Source organism: Conger conger, chromosome 14 (assembly GCF_963514075.1).
Source record: "Conger conger chromosome 14, fConCon1.1, whole genome shotgun sequence".
NCBI classification, from domain to species: Eukaryota; Metazoa; Chordata; class Actinopteri; order Anguilliformes; family Congridae; genus Conger; species Conger conger.
The window spans coordinates 41,976,568-41,995,008 of NC_083773.1; the positions used below are offsets into that span (position 1 = coordinate 41,976,568).

An 18,441-nucleotide genomic window follows, 5' to 3' on the forward strand; every position below is an offset into this window, starting at 1 on the left:
AGAGTAAGTGTGTGAGAGAGTGTGTGTTAGTGTGTGAGTGTGTGTGCTTGTGTGTGTGTGTGAGAGAGCGAGTGTATATGAGAGAGTTTGCATGTGTGTGTGTGCATGAGTGAGAGAGAGTGTGTGTGTGAGTTTGTATGTGTGTGTGTGTGAGAGAGAGTGTGTGTATATGAGAGAGTTTGCATGTGCGTGTGCGTGTGTGTGAGAGAGTGTGTGTGAGTTTGCATGTGTGTGTGTGCGTGTGTGAGAGAGTGTCTATGAGTTTGTATGTGTGTGTGTGTGTGTGTGAGAGAGAGCGAGTGTGTATGAGAGTTTGCATGTGTGTGTGTGTGACTGAGTGTGTGTATATGATAGAGTTTGCATGTGTGTGTGTGCATGTGTGAGAGAGAGTGTGTATGAGTTTGTATGTGCGTGTGTGAGAGACAGCGAGTGTGTTTGAGAGAGTTTGCATGTGTGTGTGCGTGTGAGAGAGAGCGAGTGTGTATGATAGTTTGCATGTGTGTGTGTGCATGTGTGAGAGAGAGTGTGTATGAGTTTGTATGTGTGTGTGTGCGTGTGAGAGAGTGTGTGTGAGTTTGTATGTGTGTGTGTGTGTGTGTGTGTGTGAGAGAGAGAGTGTGTGTGTGTGTGTGACTGAGTGTCCATATGGGCTCTGTAATTCAGTTACACTCATGCTAAATCACAGGCAGATCCTGCACCTGTGTGGAATAAAGGCAGCATGTGTAGATCTGTTAAATCTGTCTCTGCGCCAAGCTCATTTTTCAATTCTACGTCCTGAGCACCTGCCCCATCATTTCTCAACATATATGAGAATCAGTCTGAATCAAGCCCTCCTCTACCTCCTTCTCCTCTTCTTACACCCTCTCCCTCTTTCTCACAATACCCCTCCTCTCTCTCTCTCTCCCACCCTCATACACCCAGAAATCCCCCTGTCTCTCTCTTTCTCTCTCTCTCTATCTCTCTTTCTCTCTCTCGCTCACTCTCTCATACACCACCAAGCCCCACTTCTTCAGCCTCAGCTCACAGTGCACTTTCAGGACGGACGATGAATCAAAATGAAAAACGAGCCACGGTGCATAAGAAAACCTGGTGTAAAATCAGCCGACAGTGACGGGGGGAGACCTGATTACCGCATTTCCTCCTAATTAATCCTGGGCCCACTCCCCGTGGCCAGCTTTTGGCTCCTCGGTGCGTGCCTCCCCTCGCAGTAACAAGAGAAAGGTTACATTTCCCATGAACACACGGCACTCGCAGACCTGGCCCGAGTCCTGACCGTAGGTGAGGAATGATCCCGCACAGAAAACTGGCCTCTCCGACAGTGATGCATCAGCGGGCCGGGCCGCGGCATAAACGCCATAAATCACGCGCCACCAGACCCGCATCGAAAGGACGGGCGGATCGCCCGCCTCCCTCTTTCAGTGGCGACCGGCGGCCATCTTGCGAAAGGCTAAAGGTCCCGTCAGATAAACACACAGCAGCACACCAGGAGATGAAAAGCAAAGATTGACCCGTATTTAAAGTACCGACCCCATAAAAACACATTAAAATGTCATTAATAAATACACTAGGGATACACAATCTTACCCAGAAAGGGCTGGTGTGGGCGCAGGCTTTTGTTCCAACTAAGCGTTTGATTAGTAAGCCTAATTTTACTAATGAACCGGTCGAGTCTTTGCTAAGGACTTGGTTTGTAGAATAAGGTGTGTAACTGCTTGGTTGGAACAAAAGCCTGCACCCACACCAGCTGGGGAAAGATTGAGTATCTCTGAATTACATGATGCATGATCCTTTATTCAGCTTTCAGTAATATAGCTGTGCTAATCTCCAAATATATAAATCATCATCTAAAAAGCATGCATAGTTGGAAGTACAAATAGAGGATATACTTAACATATGACACATATTTTGATAAGCATTCAAAATGCCTCATATGGGAGAAATGTATGAGAGATGTAGGAGAGATAAGCATTACGTTGGAGCTGAAAAGCAGTCGTATCAATCAAACAGGCATTCCTACGTCCCCTCTACAATCACCGCACTGTTGGCAGGTTTCTCGCGCTGGTTTAGCACACTCTGAAATGCGTGATTATCCCAACCGATCGAGCGCATTCTAATTCCCACACCATAATCACAGGACTCGCGGTCGCCAGGTTTGCGTGCCCTTTTAGGATGTCACGCCAATTTTAGGGCTGTGTTTTAGGGTCAGGGAGGGCCAGGGTGTGTTAGCCCAGGACTGAGAGGAGGGCTGGGATCCAGGGGACCCCCACCAGCCCCCAGCACAAGCAGCTGATTGTGGGGCGTGACGGAGACGGGGGCTGAGAAGGTTTGTCCTCGCTAATCCGACAGTGGGCCATTCAGGCAGGTTCATTTGGTATTCTGGGGCGTCTGGTCCCCGCACACCCGCTGAATGACGTCTGCCATCTCCACAAAGACCTCCCGTTAAAACCCTGCCCTCTCTCCCCTCCGTCTCCCCCACCCCCGGCAGCCAGCCAATGCAGGGTGAGCACCGTCGATTCTCAAGTTCGATTTCTAGAACCATCTGGGAACCGCGGGACAACATTATCTCACTGCACAAAGAAAGGCTGGGAAAATGTGAGGGTTAAGTAAGCGTGTACGGTTGTTTTTTCCACAAAGCGGGAACTCCGCACCCAGTCACACAACGGCAAACGCAGGGCTGGCCTCAAGAGTTCCCGCTAACTGCCAACACAAACAAACAGACTGCGCTGTGTGTGTTTTATCAACCGCTCCTTTACCTCTCTTTCATCCAGACAGATGCTATGTTTAAAAACATAAGCCCATAATTGGCTGACTCTCCGTCACTTGGAAAGACGCAGCACTCATCGTAAGACCAGAAAACAATGACGTGTGTTTTCAGGTTTGAGGATAAATGAGAACTGTTTGCTCCCGAAATAGAACAGCCACCGCGGTGCGACCGTCGAGGACCTCGTCCAAGTGCACATACTTCTCCGGACAGACGATACTTCTCTAACGCAAGACGCCGTGCGGCGGGAGGAAGGGGAAACGAGCAGACACCAGAAACACAATACGCCGAATTCCACCCCATTTCCTGCCGCAGCAAAGCCACTGTACTCCATCTGCACCGACGCCGAACACAAACAAAAACACAATGCTCGGGGGCACGACCTTAAGACTGCTCTGCGGTCAGCCGCCCCAGCGCCCATCCCTCCCGCTCTGTCTCCTTCCTCCACTCCCGTGCATGGGGTAGGGATGAATCCTCCTGGAAAGGTGCCCCCGGAGTTCCCCAGGGGACAGTCCTCGGATCCAGCGATATAGGCGCCGGCTTGAGCATGTCTTTGCCGGAACTTGCCGGGTTGTTCTGGGACCAATGTGCCGGCACGCGAGACGCCTGCCTTCTGTCATAACGGGGTTTGGGGGGAAGGACTCTAGGAATTTCTTATACTGTGTGGACAACCGTCCGCTGGTGAAGACAGGCAGTCTACACCCTCAGTTGTTCCTGTGCGTATTTAGTCTAGCTAGCCAATGTGTAGACAACTCGACAACAGCAGTTGGACCACAGCCCAGACGACTAAATATATCAAGAGACACATGTTTTCTGTAGGAGAACTGAAGTCCAGGTATACACGCATGGCTCTCACAAAAAAAGAATGAGTTGTTTCAGCAGTAAACATAAAACCGCAGATTTTTTCACACAAAAAAATGAAAACATTTTTTAAAAGGCTGCATTATCCACAAGGCTGAGATCATCTTAGCTGCCAGTTTGCTTTGGCTGTTCAGATCTGCCTGTCAAACAGACGTTTGGCCCTGACAAACAAAGAGCATTCAGCCACATTCAAAACTAAATTTATGATTTGCATCTGCCTCTAGTGACTAGACACGAGATGCCTCTTTTAAGAAGACACCTACATCTACAATACGACCGATTCATATATTTAAATAAAGCTTTCTTACAGATGTATAAATAGTTTGTGGAAAATGTTTCTCCTGCACGCACCATTTTTCCATAGACCATCCCTCAGGAAGCAGCGGTTGAAGAGCAGTCTTCGACGGTCCGCAGAACGCAAAGCTCGAAGACACACCCAAACATCTGAAGCACGTAACTTAACTTAAACTCAGGGAGATACTCTGACCTCGGCTCCGCGGTAACAATGGCTCACGAGTAAATCTATTACCGTACCACAATGCAGTGGGGGAAAACCGCCCAGCGAGATAAAACACACGAGGTGGGAGAGTTCACCGGAGCAGGCACCTCGCAGCACCGAGCGCTGTGTTTGTCAGGGCCGATAACTCACGGCCCACCTCCGAACGCAGGCATCCATTCTGCACATTTTCAAACAGACAAACAATGCATATCTCATGCTAGGTAAGCAAGTCCCTGTGAGATGGCTGCAGTTTGGGAGGGCTGGACTGAAACGGTTCTGGATTGTATCCGGATCGACCCAGGAATTCTTCCCGCATTGTTCGTCGGTTCGCACGGTACATCACACAGCAGTGTGGTCATGTCTTCTCCTTGGACTGGTTTGGCACTGTGTTAGAGTGCCCCGTGGCTGGGAATGAGATGGAGCCGTGATCGTGGATCATGTCCATCCATTCATTACAAGCTAAAGCGCTAAACTGACCCGAGGCCATAGGCCCTATCCATGAGGAGCTGAAGTGTCCTGCTGTAAAGTCCAGCTCTGCCAACTTGACAAATTGAACTGGCCAGGCTGGTCATAAAGCTGGTCTATCTGGGCTGGGTATGAGCTGGTCAACCAGCACAGCCAAGCTGGTCATAAGCTGGTCGTGCTGGGTATGAGCTGGTCAACCAGCATGGTCAAGGTGGTCATAAAACTGGTTTAGCTGGGTATGAGCTGGTCAACCAGCTAAACCATGTCGAGCTGGAGGCTGGTCTGAACAGGTCAAACAGCTACCAGCTGTTTCAAAACCTAGCCCTTTTTTCAGTAGGCTGCTGACGCAGGGAAAAGGGGGCGGTAAATTCATGTGAGAGGCTCGGACATCTCCCCTTAATAAATGTCATTCTCATTTTCCATCCTCACAGACTGCACAAAATGTTGTAAACATTGGCTTATTTGAAGTGGCAGTGGAGCCAGTTTGTTTAAGACAGTTTTTAACAGTCTGAATTTCCCCATACTCAGTAGTGTGTACGTGTCTGTGTGCATGTGTTGTGATGTGTCTATGTGTGTGTGTCTGTATGTGTGGGGTGCGTGTGTGTGTGTGCATGCATGTGTGTGCACGTGTGGGGTGGGTGTGTGTATGTATGTGTGTGTGTGCCTGTGTGCGCATGCATGTGTGTGAAAGTATCAGCATTTTCACTCTTCTGTTTCTGAAGTTCATTAAGTCCATTCAGGGATCAGATTGTCTTCATAATGAGCTTTGTGCATGTGAATTCATACACTGAACTCTGTGTGGGTGTGTGTGTGTGAGAGAGTGTGTGGGGGGGGGAGGTGTGGAGGTGTTTGTTTTTCATGTGCACAACCCTCCCCTCTTCACACGTCCTCTCTGACAGGGAAAAACTCTGCTGCAGAATTTGCCTCAGAAACCTAATTAGTAGGCAAGCCATTTCCCCCGGAATTAGGCAAGCCACTTCCCCAGAATTCGGCAAAGCATTTCCAGAGGGTTCCATCCCAAGGGCACACTCAGAGAATTACCTCAAGACCAGGATCAGCCAAAATTACAGGGCACAATCTATCCGCCTGCGTTTGTGGCTAATTAAGGCGCACACATGAATGTTTTTACTCACAGGAGAAGAAACAAACAGACACAAAGTGAGGTTTCTCCAGTTCTTCCCCTAGCTCCTAGGCCCTCCTCAGCCTGCTCTGATGTTCAGGGGAGGCGCACCGAAGGACATCTCCCCCGTCTGAAAAAAGGCTCCAGTTTTGAGCAGTGTTTCAGGCCCGACGCAGATGATTTACAGGAGAACACCTAATCCTAAACAGACAGGGCGAGGAATGCAAAATTACGAGCCCGCTCCCGGTTCGTTGTTGGGGTCCGATGAAACCATTGGAGCGTTCATTTTTCCATTAGAGGAACCCCCGACGCTCCCGGGAGGGGCTCGGGAACGCCGGGACGCAGTGGGGGAGGGGGGATACGTTTGGGGGCGCTTTATCTTGACGAGAACCCCCCCAGATTCAGGCTTCCACATAATCTCGCACTGATTTATCTGGGTCCTCCTAGCCCCGAGGAATGTCTGCATGCCCACAAGAGAGAGAGAGACTGATACGGGCAGAGCAGGGCTGTTGAAAATACAATACAGTAATGTTATGTACCCTCAGTGACTGCTTTATTAGGTGGACCTGAACACAAGCTTGTTAATGCAAATATCTAACCAGCCAATCATATAGCAGCAACTCTTAAAAGCTTAAAAGCATACAGATGAGGTTCAGTTGTTGTTCACATCAACCATCAGAATGTTTGTTGGTGGTTTGAGTATCTCACAACCAGTTGATCGCCTGGGATTTTCACTCAGGAAAACGACAGAAATGCAAATAACCATGTGGTTCAAAAGTGGTATGCAGAAGAGCATCTCTGAACGCACAACACATCGAAACTTCTTTTGGATGGGCTACAGCTGCAGAAGACCATAATGTTTAAGAAATAAGGCTATGAATAATGACCTAATAAGGTGGACACTGGGTTTTTATATGGTACACAGACAATACCATCTAAGCACATTTCCAAGTCCAAACTGTAATGTTGTAAAACGGTTGCTTTACAGGTGGTACAGAGGTAAAAATGCATGCAGTGTGTCAAATCTTTCTCTTTTAAACTATGAACATTTCACTGCTGGTCTCTGAATACAGGGAGACATGAGAGGAGAGGATTCAGAACCGAGAGATTCAGAAACAAGGTAGAAAGGAGTTAGAACCGAGAGAATTAGAGAGTCAGAACTGATGTGGAGGGGATTCAGATCCAAGAGAGTCCATACCGAGGAGGAGAGGATTCAGCCCAAGAACCAGGAGTCAGAGATTCCCAGCAGGCAGGGCCCTGGGTGGTGAGGCTGACGGGGTGCTGAGAGGCTGATAAAGAGACAGCGTGAGGGTGTGAGCCACCAGTGAGGACAGCAGCACTTAGCCGCAGCTCTGCTCAACAGGCTCAGCCAGGCAGCTTATCTAAAGTCCATCCTCTCTCTGTCTCTCTCTATCTCCCTCTCTCTCTCTGTGTCTCTCTCTGTCTCTCGCTCTCTTACTCTCTCTCTGTCTCTCTCTGTGTCTCTCGCTCTGTCTCTCTCTATCTCTGTTTCTCTCACTCTCTCTGTCTCTCTCTCTCTTTGTTTCATCAGTCAACTGCAGTGACCAAAATATAAACCACAACACACCAGCAGTCTAACCCCGACCAAAATATAAACCACAACACACCAGCAGTCTAACCCCGACCAAAATATAAACCACAACACACCAGCAGTCTAACCCCGACCAAAATATAAACCACAACACACCAGCAGTCTAACCGCAACTGCTACATAATTCAGTGACCCGCCAACCCCCTCCCCCCAGAGGACCAGTTCACCAACCAAAATACTTCACTGTTCATCCGCCGTTAAAATAAAACCTCGGAATCATGTTTTCCTATTTATTTCGATTTGACTTGACTTTGCCACCAGAACATGCCACAGTTTAACTTCGACAGGGCACTGGTAAGACTGTACGAGCTGTGATTTACACGTAGAGTTCATACTGTATTGTGTATTGAGTAGACAGTACTGACGTCGCGGAGGAAGCCCCCCCCAGGCCCACTTCCTCGTCCCCTCCATGCCCCTGAAATTGGCGCCAGCCCTGGGAGCCCAGTCGGACTCACTACAGGAAGGAACCGCAACACTTGGCACGGCCGCGTTATTGTTGACTCGAGGCAGATAAGAACTCATTCATTAAAATAATTGCCGAGGAATACAATAGATAATTAAAGCTTTTATTGTGTTGTGTGTATGCTGGTACCCTCTTTGGGGCATACACATGTAAACACTAACTAAGGGATTAGGAGTCGGGATGTCGCCTGTGTGCAGGGCCAGGCGACAGTTCAGACACATCACCTCGCTTTTGACAGACAGTCTGTGAAGAGGGAAGTCTTCAGCTCAGGTCTTTGAAGCTATCGACCTACAATTAACTCTGAACTTATGAGCCACCAATAAATCAATCAAAGTGGTTTTACCGGCATATATGCTCCAGTGTGTTAAATGTGTATGTGTACACTTTTAATAATTACACATTATTTGTAATAAAGTGTAATAAATTGTCCTTGTAATTATACTTTAATGCACATAATTGTTACCTTTAATTGCGATTTAAGACACAAACTGAGAGTGAAAACTGAACATGGCCGCCGCTCCTCTTGTTTATACCTGACGCAAGGCAGGTCCGTCTGTAATTTACAGCGAAGCTCCACAGCCTGTCCGCAGCCTCTTTGATCCGACCTTTCCCTAAGACCAGCTCCTCTCCAAAGTGTCCTGAAGGCCGGGATTACAGATGGGAAGATGGGCGCCTGCTTCCAGTCCCGAAATTCCTTCACGGGATCCCAGGATTCCAACGGGGGCTGTTTTAGTTCACACCTCAGCCCGGGATGACAGGACTTCTGTTTGGCCCAGAACCCCAAACACTCCCCCCTCCCTCCCTCACCCCCATCCCCCCTGCTCCAGAAGCAAATGAGAGAATGATGTGTATCTGTCATCGCCCCAGTGGGGTCAGACCACAGCCCCTCGTTAGCGGACATACCCGTCACGACTCACGCTAGCACCCCAGGCTAAGAGCTAGCACGAAGCCCTCCCACAGAATCAGGTCTCACTTAAAACGGTTTAAAATGGAGGCTCCTGCCGGCTACTCTAAACACTGTGTCACACCTTACCCCCACCTTCCACATAATTTACCGGCAAAGCGCTGACAGCACAATTGGGATTTCTCAAAAAGAGCACAGTACGGTGGGTTTTGACCTGCACACGCACTTGGAATACTTGAAATGCTACCTCATTAGATGGTGAGAAAATCTGAATGCGGTTCTGCAGATCTCTGATAATCTCCAGTGAAACGTCTTAAAAATCCACCACGGTAATAAAAGAAGAATTTGGTTCTGAAATCACACAGATATAAATACAGGACTCCTGCTGGTGTTTAAAGGGTAAAGTGCTTCAGTTTATCTGAAGCAGATCTTTAGACACAAGAGGCGGGCATGATACATGAGAGACTAGAAGTTCTGCTATGAACATGTCAGAGTGCAGGGGAGGTCCTTAGCTGCTTCTGACCTGCCAATCAGAATATAACATGACATCCAGTGATGTGCATTTAATCTCTTAAAATAACTAAGTTCAGTATAATCCACACTACGGTCAAGTCTCCATCATATTCCTTTTAGATAATTATTTTTAAAAAGCTAATTTATGAATACTCAACTGAAGTTTTGAAACAGCTGGTAGCTGGTTGACCAGTTCTGACCAGCTCCCAGCTCAACATGGTTTAGCTGGTTGATCAGTTCTGACCAGCTACCAGTTTGACATATCTCAAGCTATATTTTGAAACCGGTCTACCAGCTCGGGGGCACTAGCTGATTGAGCAGCTCATACCCAGCTAGACCAGCTTCATGACCAGCTTGACCATGCTGGTTGACCAGCTCATACCCAGCAAGACAAGCTTCATGACCAGCTTGGTCATGCTGGTTGACCAGCTCATACCCAGCTAGACCAGCTTTATGACCAGCTTGGTCATGCTGGTTGACCAGCTCATACCCAGCTAGACCAGCTTTATGACCAGCTTGACCAGCTCAATTTTCAAGCTGGCATAGCTGGATTTTACAGCAGGGGTAATTTTTTTTTAAATAGCAAATGAATGGACACACCTATCCATCTTTCCATCTCAGCACAAGACACTTTTATTTTGGGATCCACCATCCCTCCCCTGATTGGCACTTGTTATATTTTTACAGCTTCCCTCCGACGAGGAGGCAGCCGTTTTCTCTGTGGGAAAAAGGGCTTTAAAAATGACCCAGATCCTCCTCCCGGGCTCGTCCTGTGTGAGCGGGAGCCACTGGGCCGGCGGCCCGACTTTGGCGGAAGGGGAACGTGCGTAGCCTTCTGACTGGGTGGTCCACGTCCTTCTCTCTCTATCTCCCCTTCTCCCTCCCTCTCTCTCTCTCTCTCTCTCTCTCTCTCTTTACACACAGGAAACAGTGGGAGATAAAGGAACAGCAGAATAACTTTGCCCAGTTAAACTGATAATGGCAGTGGCCCATTCACCCTGTACACTCACAAGTGTAATTTCACTTCATGATCTAGAACTTTCCCTCCTCTCCACGTGCACAAACACAGGCCAAACCAAACCTCAGGGAGAGAGACAGAGAGAGAGATCCATTTAATAGGTTACATAACGTGTGACTTGGTCCGTCTGACAGATTGCTCAGCCCAAAACCATGTGAAGGCCCAACTCCCAAAAGGGTGAGACGGCAAAAAAGTGTGCTTTTTCCATGAGCTGTCTGTCAGCACAGCAACCAAACAGCGGGGCTTCCGGAGTTCCGTTCTGGAGGCCCAACGGCTCCAGCAGACGCCCTGCGGTCAGCTCTGCCCCTAACCCCCCCTCACCCTGCACCCCTCCCCAGCCAAACTGCCACCTCCCCTCATCCTGCACCCCTCCCCAGCCAAACTGCCACCTCCCCTCACCCTGCACCCCTACCCAGCCAAACTGCCACCCCCCCTCACCACACCCTGCACCCCTCCCCAGCCAAACGGTCCTCCAATAACCCAAAACGCCGCTGCCTGCCACACGGATACACATGAACACAGCCAGCAGCTCCTCTCCTGAGTCCTGAGACTCATGCAGCTGGCAGAGGGGAACTCACTAAATTACATGAGGCACTCCAATAAAGGCAATAAAGAGTCTGATGATGTTTCCAACTGGAGAGGGAACGAGAGAGTGAGTGAGAGAGAGAGAGCGAGAGAGAGAGAGAGAGAGAGAGAGATGAAGAGAGAGAGAGAGGGAGAGAGAGAGATGTTTTTAACTGGAGTGGAAACAGCATAGCAGTCTGGAGTTCCGGGCACCTTTTCCTTCCCGGAGAGAACCCAGCAAAAAGCTGGAGCCCAAACTAAGTGAATGAAATGAGGAGCTATCTTGTTCAGCTTGCACCGAAACAACCATATATACACAATCTACAGGGGTAAGCAGCCCAGTATTGATTTCATAGACTCACTGGATGCTCAGCTGCACATGAGCAGAGGAACATATCCTGTCCCGTTCCTACGCTATCTGTACCTGGCTTCTTGGGCATTGGGACACTTCAAAGGCAGACTGCACACACCTGTACATTATGACTGACTCATCAACATTCACACATGGTTGCAAACATAGAAATTTACACTAAGCATTCCTGAATCCGGAGTGAGTATATTGAGTTTTTCACACGGATATACAAGAAATATGGGAACAGATTTATTTATGAGACAACATGTCTCTGCCCTGATTCATTCACCACAAACCTGACTTTAACCCATGACTAATTAAATTACCACCAGGTGTGTAATTGGCTTCAATTACTTCTGCCTGTTCCACATGTTCCTCAATTGTTAATTTGATCAATAACAGATGAAGCTGCCATAAAATCGCAAAACAAACGGACCCTAACCGTACACCAAGATGGACAATTGGTTGAAAATTGAACACAGTTCAGTGCCAGATGTGCCTTTTCAATGCAAACCATTTAAAATGAAATATTTCATATGGGTTATTAATAAACCCTGATGAAGTCCCCAAAACAGAATGAAATTATGGAGCATTCTGCTCCAGATTTCAACTGACCTTGTTTTGTTTTCTCTCTCTTTTCACTCGTATATTTTTTTCCAATCAAGTTGAGATTTCCCTCCATTCTTAAAATACATCCTGGAAATGTTTGATGACATCACCCCATGAAGTTGAAGTCCATTGTTTTGAACAGGTGATGTGAAAGTGCGCTGGACTATGACTGTGGACCAGGTCGAAGGACTTGCTCTAGCGTTGTAAACAAATGTTTTAGCATGAGGACACAGGCCTTAGTCCCGCAATCCTCCACTTCCTCTCAAAGCATCCCCTCCCAGATAATGCATTAATTTATTCAAAATTAGAAGCAACCAAAAAAATCTAAATCTGCTGCTCTGTGATTTCTCATGAAAGGTATATGAACAAGGTGGGAGCTTCAGCACTTAATAACAGGGTAACGTTCCCCGCTGATGATTAAACATAATCAGGCCTCGTGTAAAGATATGCGTTATCTTTATAGCTTTCTTTTACGTTGTTTAACCGAGCGTCTCGATTACCCCTACCCTCCGTTCATCACATTCCCTGCTTTCATTAAAAACAGCTTCAAACGCGCCGAGACGTGATTTAACCAGCACGTTTGGGTTTCTCAGTGATATGCTTCTTCTTTTAACACCAACGATGTGGGAGATGCCTGCGGTCTCTGGGATAAATGGACCCAGCCCCAAACTTTCTCGAACACCCCGCCCCATGAACCCCCACCAGTCCGCATTGAGGATAAGCAGACCACGCTTTGGGTAGCAGAAATACTGGACAGATTGGATAGGGGAGGGGGTGGTAGGGGGGGGGGGGTGATGATGAGATGGTAAAGTGTGGGCTGAAGCCTCCAGGGGTAGGGTAGAGGGTTCGTTGAAGGAAGGGAAATCCACCGCGCATCAAGCTGAACAGCAGGAGTCCGCTCCAACAGCAGTAAAAACCTCACCAGGAGTCCCAGGAGAGCACCTTCGGCGAAACGCGTGTTATTAATGACAATAAACGACACCCGCTCGAGCGAACGCGGCCCAGGCCTCCCACAATGCACTGGGGCCCCGTTTGAAGCGCGCGTGGCTGCCTGCTGAATCACAGAAGAGCCACACGTGGCGGATTGGAAAGACTCAGTCCCTGAGCGGGCTTCGCTCAGCCACGGCGAGGGGGGAAAACGCTGCTTCAGGGTTCACCAACGCGCCGCACGTAAACATTCGCATTCGATACGAAATCCTGCTTATCCCCATAGGGAATTTGACCCCTATCAGAGGAACGTCGTGACCCTGCCTGTTAATGGGCTGTGCCGGATTGCTGGCCAACAGTGCAGGAAAACAGTGTAGTGAATGGAAAACAGGCCGAAAGACCTTATTAATGAACGTCTGTTTGGTCAGGGTGTGGTTGTGATACTCCTGGACGTATGCACGCGCGTGCACAGGCCAAATCTAAAGCACATTCTGTGGCGTATGAAAGTCTCAGAGGCGAATATTTGGAAAATGTGTTATTCATGGAAGCGGGACAAGGGAGATACCAACTCAGATTCTCAATCTGAGGCCTGAATCACAAAACAAGCTCTTGGAAAGCCCCTCAAAGTCATGAATGTTGGAGTTGGAGTGAAAACCCGAGGATAAATTAAACATTAATGTCATCTCTCAGCAACTAGCCAGAAAAACAAAAGTATGAATTCCAAAGGCAAGAGCCTGAGTTCCTATTACATGAATCCTCTTAAAGACATAGTCGTACTTGTTCTTATTTATGTATTTTTAATGGAGACAGGCTGCTCTCCTTTGGTAATTTTGGGGGGATTTATTTGTGGCTTTATCTGTACTACACCCCGCAACAGAGGTAGTTTTACTCATTACCAGTTTGTCTACTATCAAATCCCATTTTGTGTTTTTCGGCAGATCATGCAAAATTGCCAGTCCTGTAAGGGCCCTATGACTACAGCAGTAAGGCCCTATAGGTACAGCAGTAAGGGCCCTATGACTACAGCAGTAAGGCCCTATAGGTACAGCAGTAAGGGCCCTATGACTACAGCAGTAAGTGCCCTATAGGTACAGCAGTAAGGGCCCTATAGGTACAGCAGTAAGGGCCCTATGGGTACAGCAGTAAGGGCCCTATGGGTACAGCAGTAAGGGCCCTATAGGTACAGCAGTAAGGGCCCTATAGGTACAGCAGTAAGGGCCCTATAGGTACAGCAGTAAGGGCCCTATGACTACAGCAGTAAGGCCCTATAGGTACAGCAGTAAGGGCCCTATGGGTACAGCAGTAAGGGCCCTATAGGTACAGCAGTAAGGGCCCTATAGGTACAGCAGTAAGGGCCCCATAGGTACAGCAGTAAGGGCCCTATAGGTACAGCAGTAAGGGCCCTATGACTACAGCAGTAAGGGCCCTATAGGTACAGCAGTAAGGGGCCTATAGGTACAGCAGTAAGGGCCCTATAGGTACAGCAGTAAGGGCCCTATGGGTACAGCAGTAAGGGCCCTATAGGTACAGCAGTAAGGGCCCTATGGGTACAGCAGTAAGGGCCCTATGGGTACAGCAGTAAGGGCCCTATGACTACAGCAGTAAGGGCCCTATGGGTACAGCAGTAAGGGCCCTATGACTACAGCAGTAAGGGCCCTATAGGTACAGCAGTAAGGGCCCTATGGGTACAGCAGTAAGGGCCCTATGAGTACAGCAGTAAGGGCCCTGTGGGTACAGCAGTAAGGGCCCTGTGGGTACAGCAGTAAGGGCCCTATAGGTACAGCAGTAAGGGCCCTATGGGTACAGCAGTAAGGGCCCTATGGGTACAGCAGTAAGGGCCCTATGGGTACAGCAGTAAGGGCCCTATGGGTACAGCAGTAAGGGCCCTATAGGTACAGCAGTAAGTGCCCTATAGGTACAGCAGTAAGGGTCCTATGGGTACAGCAGTAAGGGCCCTATGACTACAGCAGTAAGGCCCTATAGGTACAGCAGTAAGTGCCCTATAGGTACAGCAGTAAGGGCCCTATGGGTACAGCAGTAAGGGCCCTATGGGTACAGCAGTAAGGCCCTATAGGTACAGCAGTAAGGGCCCTATGGGTACAGCAGTAAGGGCCCTATGGGTACAGCAGTAAGGGCCCTATAGGTACAGCAGTAAGGGCCCTATAGGTACAGCAGTAAGGGCCCTATAGGTACAGCAGTAAGGGCCCTATAGGTACAGCAGTAAGGCCCTATAGGTACAGCAGTAAGGGCCCTATAGGTACAGCAGTAAGTGCCCTATAGGTACAGCAGTAAGGGCCCTATAGGTACAGCAGTAAGGGCCCTATAGGTACAGCAGTAAGGGCCCTATAGGTACAGCAGTAAGGGCCCTATAGGTACAGCAGTAAGGGCCCTATAGGTACAGCAGTAAGGCCCTATAGGTACAGCAGTAAGGGCCCTATAGGTACAGCAGTAAGTGCCCTATAGGTACAGCAGTAAGGGCCCTATGAGTACAGCAGTAAGGGCCCTATAGGTACAGCAGTAAGTGCCCTATGGGTACAGCAGTAAGGGCCCTATAGGTACAGCAGTAAGGGCCCTATAGGTACAGCAGTAAGGGCCCTATAGGTACAGCAGTAAGGGCCCTATAGGTACAGCAGTAAGGGCCCTATAGGTACAGCAGTAAGGGCCCTATGACTACAGCAGTAAGGGCCCTATAGGTACAACAGTAAGTGCCTTATGGGTACAGCAGTAAGGGCCCTATAGGTACAGCAGTAAGGGCCCTATGGGTACAGCAGTAAGGGCCCTGTGGGTACAGCAGTAAGGGCCCTGTAGGTACAGCAGTAAGGGCCCTATAGGTACAACAGTAAGTGCCCTATGGGTACAGCAGTAGGGTACATGAGTACTGCTCTATGCACTCCTGCTGTATTTAATGGATGACAAGACAGGACTGAGAGGATGAGAGAACAGACTCACACATTCTTTCCCTCCCTCCCTCTCATTTGATTCCATTTGTGGACCATGCAAGTCTATGAGTGACAGCAGAATCTTTAAATATGTCCTGTGCTCAAATGTTTTGCTTGGCAATTGTTTTGCATAAATTTTGAGATTTATGTCACCACCAGACGCCTTAAACAAATATATAGCCTATACATGCAGTGAACCTGTCCAATCCAATTTACCTTTATGAGATACTAAAAACTGATCGATTTAATGATTGATTGATTGATTGATTGAAGGTAGCAGGTTTAATAATGTGCTTCAGCATTTCACCAAGTAAGTGAACCTCCCAGGGGTGGGAAAGGAGGGTAAAATCCATTTTTGGATTTGAGGCGATTTTGTACTCTTAATCATTTGATTAAAGGCATTCATTTATGAGCATGACATTTAAGCTACTTTTCTTGATAATGTTACGGATCGCTGTCGGTACCTGTTTGTGTCCCCGTACAAAATGCTTTACTGCGGTCTAATCCAGGAGATAATCAGTACCGGCGTGTACAGAGAATGAGCTAATTGGGCCGGAGTGAGCGGTGGAAGCGCCCACGGTCCCTCCAGGAATGGAACTGCCCATACCTAACCGAAACGCGCGCCGCGAAATTTCCAGAACATTCCAAACCATGTTCAGTCGGTTTGTCCCAAACAAGCAGATACGCACCTGATTCGACTAATCAAGGTTCTTAGCAAAGACTTGAATGGTTGATTAGTAGAATCAGGTGTGCAACTGCTTGGTTGGAGCAAAAGCCTGCACCCACACTCACCATTGTGTATTACATACGCTTCTTTTCAAAGAAACGATGGTTTTGACACAAGCCAGAATGCTCGCGTTCAGCTTTGACCAATTCATCAGCTTCATTTCTGGAAACAATTTTCAAATATTGCACAGTATAGTATTTTAAAACAATAAGAGGAGTAAAGGGAGAAGAGAACTGGTTTATTGCTGCTTTAAGAACGGCAACGTCACTGAAGCAGGACGTACCTAGAATTATAAGTTTGTCACCTGAAATAAATAAATAGGCCTACATGATTAAATAAACAAATACATGTTCGCACATCCCACACGTATAGACTTCTCTTCTAACATCTGTCATGTTTCCTTTTTCCTTTTTCCCTTCTTTCACAGCTCCAGGGCGAAAACAGAGCTGGTGCATAAGCGGAAACAACACAACGGAATGACACCGAGGAGTAAACTTCATAACAGGAAAGGGACACAATACCAGGGATGTTACTCAGTCATTATCGAGACCGCGGGAACATTTTCCAAAGAGGCCTGGGGTGAGGGCAATTTGTGTCAGCCCTGTCATTGAACAAAGCCCTCCGAGTCCCATAGAAACGTTTTGACACGTTAATCTAAACGTGTTGCAAACTTTGTACGAGCTGACGAGCCTTTTCTGCTTTAACCCTCGCGAAAACCCTGATTCCATTTGAGCTCATAACGGATGTCATGAAATTTCACTCGGTCTTTATCAAAACAGAGTCGGTTCCCACTGAACTAAAACAATTATCTCACAAAGCACTGTAATCTTTCCACATACTTGAAATCTCAGGCTCAACAGACAAACGGAGCCATGCACGTGGACTGATTTGAGCGAAAATCAATCACTCCAGGCTTATGTATTTTGAATTAACGAAAATAAATCACTGTCATTTTTGTTATAGGCTATAGGGGAAGTGAAATCCATGAAAATTCCTGTCAACCTATTTCACAATATTTAACGATATTTAAATGTATATATTTTAATTCGGGTCCTAAAAGCCGATAATTGAAAGGGGAAACGTTCTAGGCTAGGTAGGGCACTGGCAATCGCTAAACAAAAGTTTTAACTTTTGATTGCGCCCTGAACTACAATGTGTCAGGTTGTTTAACTTGGCTTTTAAATGTTAGACTGATGTAATTTACTGTTTACAACTGCACTCACTCAGATTGTGTAAACGTGGATGCCTACGGCTGCGCTTGCAGTGCAGTTGATGATATCCACGGACAGCCTACACCACATCAGTGACAGCCTGCGCACTGTACTTTTTTAAACGCCTTGACTTAATATCTGTTTTTTTCTCCGTATAACATCAGGACGGTTATATTAATTTACCTCACCAAAACAACACTTTTTAGAAGTCCATATTGTGAATTGATTTTGTTTCTAGTGTTCACACATTGTAGGAAGGCTCTCCACTCATTAACCAGTGTTTACAAGGAACACATTTAAAATATAATCCGATAAAAATACACACGTTTAAAAAAAATAGGCTTACATTTCAATTATTTGAAAAATAGTCATTATAACAATCTATGTATATATTTGTCTAAACTTACCGGTTTATTTGTTTCCGTTAGTGACTCTTAAAACAAATAATTCCAAGCAATTTTTCCTTTTTTTGTGACAGGCGGCGACACAGAACTCACTCCACTTTCAGCTAAGCAATGACGTCTGTCTCATCCACTTCTCTCCACGTTATAAACAAACGGAGCGCGTGCGAGGAAAGCCACTCCCTCCATCGTCTTCTGTAGGGCACTATTTGCGCTCCAAACGTCTTCCTTATTTCGGTATGTGCGTACAAATGCGTATTTGTTCTCAGACTCATTTTTTCACAGGTGTTTCGGTGATGAAAACCAAAGTATTATTTTTCAGATTCTGAATACACGCCAAAACACACTTTACCGTGCGACATTTTATAAACTTTTTTAGGGCTAAATCGAGTGATATCCATATTGGAACTGCCTTTGAAAGCTCAGGATAGGCAGAATAAACGGTCGTTACCAATTGAAATGTAGTTTACATTTCCTTTCCGTTTTGCTATAGCT

The 18,441-nt window shown here is 47.4% G+C and overlaps 1 protein-coding gene across 3 annotated transcripts in view; it reads right to left on the bottom strand.

Moving 5' to 3' along the window:
• si:dkey-49n23.1 (semaphorin-3D) overlaps nucleotides 1-18,079 on the bottom strand; it is a 77,970-nt gene extending 59,891 nt beyond the window's left edge. For 2 of the 3 annotated variants that reach the window (XM_061219358.1, XM_061219356.1), the window contains exon 1: nucleotides 17,953-18,079. The gene's annotated coding sequence lies outside the window, so the exon portion shown is untranslated. Of the gene's footprint in view, nucleotides 1-8,314; nucleotides 8,432-17,952 lie in introns of those variants that run through there. The other variant, XM_061219357.1, reaches the window with a different exon arrangement.
• Nucleotides 18,080-18,441: the final 362 nt, after the last annotated feature.